Genomic DNA, 9,134 nt, shown 5'->3' with positions numbered 1-9,134 from the left:
AAAAAAAAAAAAGAAAAGAAAAAAAGAAAAAAAAAGAAAAAAAAAAGAAAATAAATCTGGAAGAATGATACGCTTGTCTCCTCTCCAGCAACGCTCCAGCAAAGGAGAGAGGGAGGAAGAGAGAGGGAAAGAGAGAGAAAGGAGGAGAAGGGGGGGAGAAAGAGAAGGAGAGAGGAGAGAGAGAGAAGGAGCCTCTCAGCTCTGAGAATTCCCTGTGAGTCTGTGCTCTGCGTGCACCAGATTGTATGGATGTGTTGTGGGTTACAAGGGAGCTGGAGCCTCCTTGATTGGCTCTTTGACGCTTTCGGACCAATTGTGTGGCTCCATAGGCGTGGTTTTGACAGGTCGAGTGGAAGGGGGACAGAGCCGAGTTATAAAAAGAAGGTGTCGGAAACTGTAACGTTGCAGCAAAGCATCACTAGTACTCCGTGCCGTGTGAATATGTCAACATGATCAGAGGGGAGGGAGCAGGCGGCACCGGGCCGGGCGGCCGGGAGCCGCCTCTAGGGGGGGTTCTTGGGGCCGCCTCGCCCCCCGCCCGGCCCCGCCGTGCCCGGAGAGCGGCCCTGGCCCCGGCGAGATGGCAGCTGGGCGCTGCCGGCGCTCGGTAGGAGCTCCCTCCGCTGCGGCTCCCGGCAGCGCTGGGAAGGCGGCGGGGGCGGATCGGGAGCCGGGGGGTGGGGAGGGAAGGAGGCGGCCTCCAGGCAAGGTGAAGGGGGGGGGTCCAGCCCCAGGTGCCCCCACCACACCTCAACTACGCCGGGAGCGGAGCTCTGGCCCGGCCGGCGGGGGTGGCCGGTGGGGGGAGGAGGCCGCGGGAACCTTGGTGTGCTCTCCCCCCCCCCGCAAAAAAACCCGGGGCTCCGGAGCCCCTCGGGCCGCACACCCGTCCCCACTGCGCCGTGCCTGCCGCCGGTTCCCGCTGCCCCTCCGCCGCCGGCTCGGGTCGTCCCCCCCCCTCCCCGGAAAGTCGCTTCCTTTAAAGCAGAAAACAGCTCCAGGCCTGGCCTCCGGCCGTTCCCCTCCCGACCCCCCCCGCACCCGGGACCGAGACCCGGGGGTGGGAACCGACGCGGGGGCGGCTCGGCCCGGCCGCGGTGCTCTCGGGGTGATGGCTGCGGGCAGCCGGGGCCGCGCTCCGCTCATTCCCAGCCCAGCGGCTGCTGATCGCCTGCGGACGGTAAAGCGCGTCCCCCTCCCCCCGCTGGGAGGGGCTGAAAAATTAAAAGAATAAAATAGAATTTGAAAATAATTTTTAAAACGGGAGGGGGGGGGTATTTTTTTCTTTCTGAGCAGATGGGAGGAGTGCGGCCGCTCGGCTGGCCCCGGCGCCGAGAGGGTTACGCTCCCACACCCCTCCTCTTCCATGAGGTGCGCGGGGAGGAGACGGGAAGTGCGGCTTTCCCCGCGGCCGGGCCGCGGTGCGGGGCAGCGGCGGGCGAGGGGCCCAGCCCCGGTCCCCCCTTCTTGGTCCCGCTCCCGGCGGGGCAGCCCCCACGCGTGGATCCGCGTCTGCGCCGGTCCGCCTGCCAGTTTCTGGGATACGTGTTCCCGGGGGGCTGACAGTGCGGGGCAGCAAGACGGGGCTTGTGCGAGTGTCAGCGTGTTCGGGGGGTGCGTGACCGTGGATGCGTGTCTGCTGGTGGCCGTGCGTGTCGGGTGGGGGCGTGGGTGCGCAGGATACGCGCGTTTCGGGCGGTGCCAGGAGGTGCCTGATCCCTTCGGGAATGGGGGCCCCGGGGGGATAGTCCCGCGCCCCATGTCGTGCCCTAAAAGAGGGGGAGATAATCCTGCGGGAGGGCAGCGGGGAGAGCCTGCGCGCAGATGGGAGCGGAACCTCTAAAGTGATTAGCTCTTCTAGCATTGCATTTTTGACGCACATGGTTAAGAGCGCTTGGCGCCAGCTTGGTGAAGTCCCTGTAGTAACCAGCGTCTAGGATCGCTTTGCTTTCACCAAAATATCTCCCCTTTGGTCGGGGGTGGGGGTGGAAAGGAGGAGGGAGGAAAGGAAGCGGGAGTAATGCATTCAAAGAAGATGTGGGGAAAAGACAAGGGCGGGGGTGGGGGGGAGCGTGTATTTCAAGGAACCAAGAGCTTAGCAGCCCGCGCAGCGCTTGCCTCGGCTGCGCAGCGGAGGGAGCGAGACTTTCTTGAGAGCTCTGCTCGGCACTGGGGCCAGAGCTCCCGCCTCCAGCCACAGCGGGAACCCCAGAACCTTCCCGTTAAGAAACCCACAACAAACGCCCGAAAAAGCTGTTGTTTGTTGGTGGAACGGCTCGGAGAAACTTGGCCGCAGTTTGCCCGAAGCAGGCCGCAGCTGTCTGCCAGGGACCGGGAGGTGCCCGCGGGCTCTCGCAGGACAAGCGCAGCCGCTCCCAGCGCCGCCTCGCCCCGCTCCCCGTGCCCGCCCCTCCGGTACGCGCCCTCGGGGCCACGGTGGAGGCCGGAGCCGTTGGTGCCCTCCGCGCCCGCCCCGCACCTTGCGCAGCGCTCGGCACCCACCCGCGCGGCGGCCCGCGGAGGGAAATCAAGCGTTTGCCGCTTATGATTTTCAATGTCAGCGTCTGGCTAATGGCGTGCAAACTTCCGCCAGTTCCGAGTGACCTCCCCGACGAAGCCCCCTGGAGACTCGTATTATGAAGGGAGGCTGCACTAATCTAAGATCAAAAGCGGGAAGGTGCGAACAGTCTTTGTCTCCCTTCGGCCGCCTCATTCCCCCTCCTGTGTGTGATAAATCTACCCTGGCGCCGACTGCGCGCTGGATGATTAATTTGCAAGCAAACAAAAGGGGACCTGATGGCCAGCCATCTTAGTTAAATATTGGCCAGTGCTTCCAGCTACTTGTTAGCCGCCTCTTTGCCAGAAATAAATAAATAAGTGACGCGCGGAAATAAATATATAAGAAGGCCTGCAAAAACGAAGAGCGAGAGGGGGAGGAAAGAGAGTAAGGCAAAAAAAAAAAAAAAAAAAAAGAAAAAGAAAATGAAAAGAAGAACAGGTCAGCGCGAAGGGCCGGGAGCCGGGCGGAGGTGGGAACTGGGCTGTGGCGGGGGGAGGCCGGGTGATAGCACGCCGAGATAGCCGGCTGCCCCCGGCCCGTCTGCAGGCCGCGCTGCACCAAGGCCGACACTATCTTGGCGCTTCAAAGAGCCATGAAAGGTCCCCGCTGGCTCCCCGGGCCGCGGCTCTCTAATCTCGGAGCGCAGGAGCCAAAGGCCGGGCCGGGGGGAGAGGCTCGCAGGGCCCCCAGCACCCCCGGCCACCTTCTGAGCCAGCAACCTCGCTGCTTTTCCCCTGGTTCAATGCAGGCCGGAGGAAAAACAGAGCGGCCCTGGTTGCTGAGCGGGTGGGAGAGCTCCGCTTGCTCAGATTTCGCCCTCCTAAGCAACTTTTTAGCGTTTGCACGAGAGATCGGGGCGTGCGGCAAGCCTCCCCCGGTGGCCCGAAGAGCCAGCTGGAGGGAGAAGGCAGGAGGGAAAGAATGGCAGCGCGACTGCGGAGCCTACACGTCCTCTCCCAAGCCTGCAGGAGCCGCTCCAAGGCGTGCGTGCGTGCTGCGAGCCCCGTGTGCGTGTGCAGGGGAGGCTGCGTGGGTGTGCGCGCCCCGGGGAGGAGGGAGCCGTGCGCTGGGTTCACCGCAAATCCGTGATCCAGCAGCGAAAGCCGGGGAGTCCCCTTGCACCCCATGCGTGCCGGGCTGACAGCGGTGCTCGTGGGTTCTGTGCAGGAGGGAGCAAGGCCAGCAGACCCGCGCACCGCGCTAGTGGGACTTTCCAACCTCTCGATGCCTTTCCTTACGGCACTGCAGGTCCGAGCATCCCTCCTCCCAGGCACCTCCATCACGTCCAGCCACAGCCTCCGCTCAGCCCCCAGCCCTCGGAAGGCAATTCAGCCGCGGCCGGGCTATGTTTATCCAAAATAAAATGCAGTGGGCTCGTTTACTTTGGCAGCTTTGCCGTAAATACTCGGGGGGCGGCGATGAAGCGCTTATTCTGAGCGCTGCTCCCCCGTCTGCCCGGGTCCTTCTCGATCCCAGAGAAAGGTGTCAGGAACTGAGGCCGGTGCTGGCACTGCTCCGTCCCAGACCGCGGGCACAATGAAACGGGCTCCTTAGGAGGCGAGTCTATACACTCAGACATCATGAACTGCTGCGGGGGAGGGAAGGGGGTCACTGCAGCAGCTCTTTGCTCTCCCTTTGGCAGAGCTCTTCCTCCAGTTGCCGACTGAATTTTAGGGAAAGCCTGACGTGAACACTTTGCAAAATAACCTGCCCAGGACCAAAGGAGTATGGCGAGGGATTAGAAATACAAGCAGGAAAAAAAAACAACAAAAAACTAACCCGACACATGTCTCTCTCTGACCAGGCCACTTGTCCACGTTCCTGGGACTTGCAGGGCTGGAGGGAGCTGGAGACTTTTACACGCACTTCCTCGGGGCACCAGAAAAAATACAAGAGAAAAGCGTGGCTGGAGAAAAGTTCTCATCCTCCAGCCATCCCTGGGGTGTGTCCCTGCAGGAAAGGCTGCAGTGTCCCGGCACGGCCCGGCACACGGCCTGGCTCCTGCTCGCTGCCAGCTCAGCAAACAGCTGGGACATCAGGGTGCTATATATTTATGGACCCCTCCCAAACACCATAACCACTCACATCCCTGCAGCAAGACCCGCTGTCACCTGGTCCCCGTCCCTAAACAGCTCTGATGCTCTCCAGCCCCATCCATTTTTCCTCGGATGGGAGAAGAAAACCAGAGGGCACCCGGAGGCGAGTCCCCACCCCAGAGCACCCCTTCTCCCCCCTCACCCCCTCCCCCCCGAGCCAGGGCTGCCCTTTCCCCAAGACATGATCCTGCAGCATGCTCCTAGCAGAGGCGCAATGAAAGCCCTGCTCCCCACCCACTCTCTCTACTCCGATCTTTCTGCTTCCACCACTGCTGGCTAAGCAGAAATTGTAAATAGAGCTCACTATCTGGATAAAGATTTAAAAAATATAGTCAGGCGTATACATACAGTTTGCCGCTCAGGAAGTAGAACTAATTGTCGTTTCCTACAGTCAAACAGATCTATCTTTTCAATGCTGTCTTTGTGTGCCTGCATGTGAGTGAGAAAGAGGGAACGAGTGGATACATTTATTCAATTATTTAAACACACACACACACACACACAACACCACAACAATCCCGAGGAGGGACGAGCCTTCCCGAAGGAGCCCTCCAGCTCTCCAGATGCGGCATTCCCCCCCCACCCCCGCCTGCTCCCTGCAGACCCAGTAGAACAAGGCACCCGGCGAGAGAAACCGATTTTATCTGCTTTGACCATCGGCCGTGTTCTTTAACAGCCCAGCCCCAGCGCTGGAACCTTGCCCACCTCCCCGGGGTCTGCTCCGACCCCCGCCCTCGGGCACCCCCCGGACACCCCCGAGGCACCGGCGGGCGCCGGCTGCAACGGAGCGCGGAGGGAAACCGGGAGCCTCTGGCACCGGCGCTGCCGCACTTCGCTCCCATTTTCATCGAGATGCCACGGAGCCACCCGGCGATCGATTGATACCTCGGCCCGGGGGAGAAAGGGGGGGGGAAACAGCTGTTGCAAAAGGACATGGTAAATCTAATAGGGGCTACTGTCAATAGAGAAATGACAGAGAAGAAGAATTGGCTTCTTAAAGTCTGCTGAACTAACACTCATCATGTAGCCGCGGACACGTATTCTCAATCGGAGCCTGGTATCCATTACTATTTTCCTTACTAGGTTTCAATTAAAGAGAGATCTAACCCCCCCCCACGCACGCCCCCCGGCAGGAGATAAATGACAGGCGAGGGGAGGCATCGGACAGGTTCTGTCTGTACGCGACGTTTGTCACCAAACCCGAGCTGCCGCCGTGCCCCAGCCAATTCCCCCGGCCGGGCAGGGCTCGCTCCCTGCAGTGATCGCGGTGCTCCGACCCCAAGAGCCGCGCTTCTCCCCGTCTATCTCCGCTCCTCATTTTCCTTCTCCCGTTCTCCCGTTTTGTTTAACTCCTCCCGTCTCCTGCCGGACGGAGAAGCCCCGAGCTGGGTGGCTGCGGGTGGCTGCTCGGAGCAGGGGACCCTCGGGATGACACCGTCCCAGTAACTGCATGTCACTTGCTCCCTCTCGAGTGAGATAAAAAGCGCAAAATTCTCGCCACTGAAAACACACGTAAACACACAGAAAAAAAAATAAAAAACCTGCCGATTTTCGAGGGGAGGAGGGAAGAGCTTCATTTATTTTCAGTGCCCCACTAAGGGCGCCTGGGGGCTGCTGGGAACAGTTTTTCCTCCTCTGTCTTACCCCAGGCATCTGCCCGCAGCGCCGGCGCAGGGGTCCGCCCGCCCCGCATCCATCCAGGGGCTGCGAAAGGCACCGAAATGTGCCAGCCCGGCCCTGGGAAACTTTTCGGTGGCGGAGAATTTCCCTGTACAACTTGGCCACTGCGGCCAGCCTAAAGGTGACACCCGACGTGCAGGGGAGGGAGGGAGAGAGAGCTGCGGGTTGCGTCCCAGCGACACTCTAAAAGGTGATATTGGACTAGGGAAGTCCCCTCATCCTCCTCCACCTCTTTCCAGCTCTCAGTGCTGCCAGGGGACAAATCCCCCGGGCCGGCAGTCAGAGCCCCGCACCTCGCTGCCCTCGGGACTCCGGGCAGTCCCACCGGCAGCCCCGTCCCTTTTGCACGTCAGGGAAAAGCTCATTGCTCGGCACACACAGAGACGGGACCCAGCGAAACCCTCCAGAGACGGTCTCCGTGGGGAGTGGAACGAGCTGGGAATGTCTTTTATAAAAGGGATCTTCTCTGTCTTTAGGGCGTGGGAGGTTTTGCAGCGCCGTTTTATTTTAGTTTAGAATTTTGAACAAACTTCAGATTGATTTCCGGAAAGCGCAAATGCGCGCACATGGGAAAGTGAAAAAACCGGTCCTTCGAGGTCACCCGAGAGGGGGAGACGGGATCTGTACCCCCTTCCAAAATAAAATAAAATAAAAATAACAGAAGGGGAAAGATCTCGTGCTTTTATAGTTTAAAACTACTTTGAATGATTTGCTTTTAATGGCACACGTGGTTGCAGGAAAGAGAGGCTCTGTTTTCGATCTTGCACTTGCTCCTCGCTTTTTTTGTAGGTGTGTGCGCGGACATACGTGTGCTTCGCAGCCCCCACCTGATGGCTCTCCCCATCACCCCACCCTTCCCGGACCCTCAGCACGTCGCAGGCCACGCTCTCCTGCCGCTGTGTCCTCTGCCGGGATCCAGAAGTACGGGCACAGCCGACTCCTGCCCCAGCGTTTCTCCGGAGCAGCGGGGGTGTTGTGAACATTTATGAAACCCAGATGATCCGGGAGTTGGGGCATACGGAAAAGATTTCCAATTAAAGCCGAGCGGAGCGGAGAGCAGCCAGCTTCGCGTCGCAGGTGTAAACAATATTTGTTCAGCTCTCGCTCCTCATCCCGGAGTGGATCCTTCCCCTCGCTGCATCCCTCAGGGAGGAGAGGAGAAGGGGCCGCTTCTCGCTTCGGGTCCTACTCGCCCCGCGCCGGGCTCCCCGCATCGCTCGGTGCACACCGGGAGGCTCTGTGCCTGCAGCCCCCGGCCCCGAACCGCCTCCCCTCCGCTCACCTGTTGCTGCAGCCGCTTCCGTAAAGGCAGGGACTTAAAGGAAAATTCAATAGCTCCGGTCTCGGAAAGCGGCGGCGGTGTAAAGTGTTGCAGTGACACGGAGGGTGGGGTAGGACGGCACGCGGGGACAGTGGGCATCACCGCGGGCTGCTAGGTACGCGCTGCCGTTTGGAAGAAGTGCTTTCTCGCAACTTTGGTGCCGGATTTAGGGCAATCTGGGAGCTCAACGGCAGCTGGGAATATGTTTCCCAATTCGCCGAGAGCGTTCGGGTTCGCGAAGCACCTCGGGGGCCGTGGGAGCGGCCCCCCAACAGCCCCTGCCTCGTTAGCGAGGCCGGGCACGCTAGCTTTGGTGGTTCCAGTTTAAATAACGGAGAAAGCATTCACATATGCTTAATCCACGCTTTCTTTAAATACCATTAGGACAATTGTCTCGATCCGAGGTCAGGGAAAAATCCTGTTCGTCGGAGACAAGAGGTCGACAGGGTGGCAGGAGAATGGGGGCTTTGGGAGAGAATCGGTGGGAGCGCCGTGCGGGCAGCTCACCTCCCGCAAAGCACAGGCGCGGTTGGTGCCCGCCGCTCGCTGAGCCGCTTGCCCTCCCCCGGGACAGGTTACGGGAGGCACAGTCCGCACAGACCCTGACCGTCCGTCTCCGGCAGCGAAGTGAGCAGAGCGGATTGTGAAAGACCTTGCGCGCTGGGATGTGGAGGGGTGTTGAGGGGGGATGGAAGGAAGAAAACACAAGAGAAGCCCGTCCCAAAGAGCTGAAGTGGGCAGAGTATTACATGTACGAACATCCAAACAAGATTGGAGCAGTACAAAGCGTCGGAAAATCCAGAGCAGCCACATAAAAAGAAAAGTTAAGTAGGAAGTGGTGTAAAAGCGTTGTCGTTTATTTCGCCTTCCCTTCCAGATGTTCTGCATAAAGCCCTATCTGCAGGGAGGAGGGAGCGCGCCCGGCAGAACCGAGCTCGGGAAGCGGGTGCCGGGGGCTGCCCGGGGCTGCCCGGGACTGCTCGGGGCTGCGGCCACCGGATGGCGCCGCCACCGCCCGCTGTCACCTGCGGGACCCGCGTTCACCTGCGGGTGGCCCCGGGCCCTGCCAAGCACGGTTGGGGTAGCAGAGGTGGGTGCGGGCACCGTGCAGCACCGGCCCGGCCCCGGCGTTTTTCATCGCGTTATGGGACCGAGGGACTCAGGGAGTTTGGCTGCAGGCAATAGAAGTTCGGCCGTCACGCTTTGCTGCAAGGGTAGGGAGGAAGCCCCTGAGCTCCGAAGCTGGTCTCGAGGGAGGAATAGCGCGTCGAGGAGAGAGAAAAACGGAGCAGAGTTTAGAGGCTGGAAAGGGAAAGATCGAGCTTTGCGGAACAGCTGCGCAGAAAGTATCCGCCGGAGCCCCTTGCACTCAGGGCTGGAGGGAGGTGGGTGAGAACTAATATTTCAGGTGACATAAGAAGGGAGCAAACATCCTGCCAAAACTGTGTCTCGTCCTGCACCGCCCCCTCCCCCGAAA

General features: G+C 60.3%; 1 protein-coding gene and 2 long non-coding RNA genes across 3 annotated transcripts in view; 2 read left to right on the top strand and 1 right to left on the bottom strand.

The window, feature by feature from the left end:
• TBX3 (T-box 3) overlaps positions 1-4,762 on the bottom strand; it is a 15,429-nt gene extending 10,667 nt beyond the window's left edge. Inside the window, exon 1 of the mRNA XM_021412537.1 lies at positions 4,340-4,762. The gene's annotated coding sequence lies outside the window, so the exon portion shown is untranslated. The remainder of the gene's footprint in view (positions 1-4,339) is intronic.
• LOC110406275 lies at positions 1,571-3,941 on the top strand. Its single transcript, XR_002443371.1, has 2 exons — positions 1,571-2,944; positions 3,309-3,941. It is a non-coding gene; the product is annotated as an uncharacterized LOC110406275 (long non-coding RNA).
• The window catches only part of LOC110406276, a 3,905-nt gene continuing 1,077 nt past the window's right edge, over positions 6,307-9,134 (top strand). Inside the window, exon 1 of the long non-coding RNA XR_002443372.1 lies at positions 6,307-9,042. This is a non-coding gene — a long non-coding RNA (uncharacterized LOC110406276). The remainder of the gene's footprint in view (positions 9,043-9,134) is intronic.

Source organism: Numida meleagris, chromosome 14 (assembly GCF_002078875.1).
Source record: "Numida meleagris isolate 19003 breed g44 Domestic line chromosome 14, NumMel1.0, whole genome shotgun sequence".
NCBI lineage: Eukaryota > Metazoa > Chordata > Aves > Galliformes > Numididae > Numida > Numida meleagris.
The sequence above is the reverse complement of the archived record's forward strand: the minus strand, read 5'-3'. Positions and strand labels throughout refer to the sequence as shown.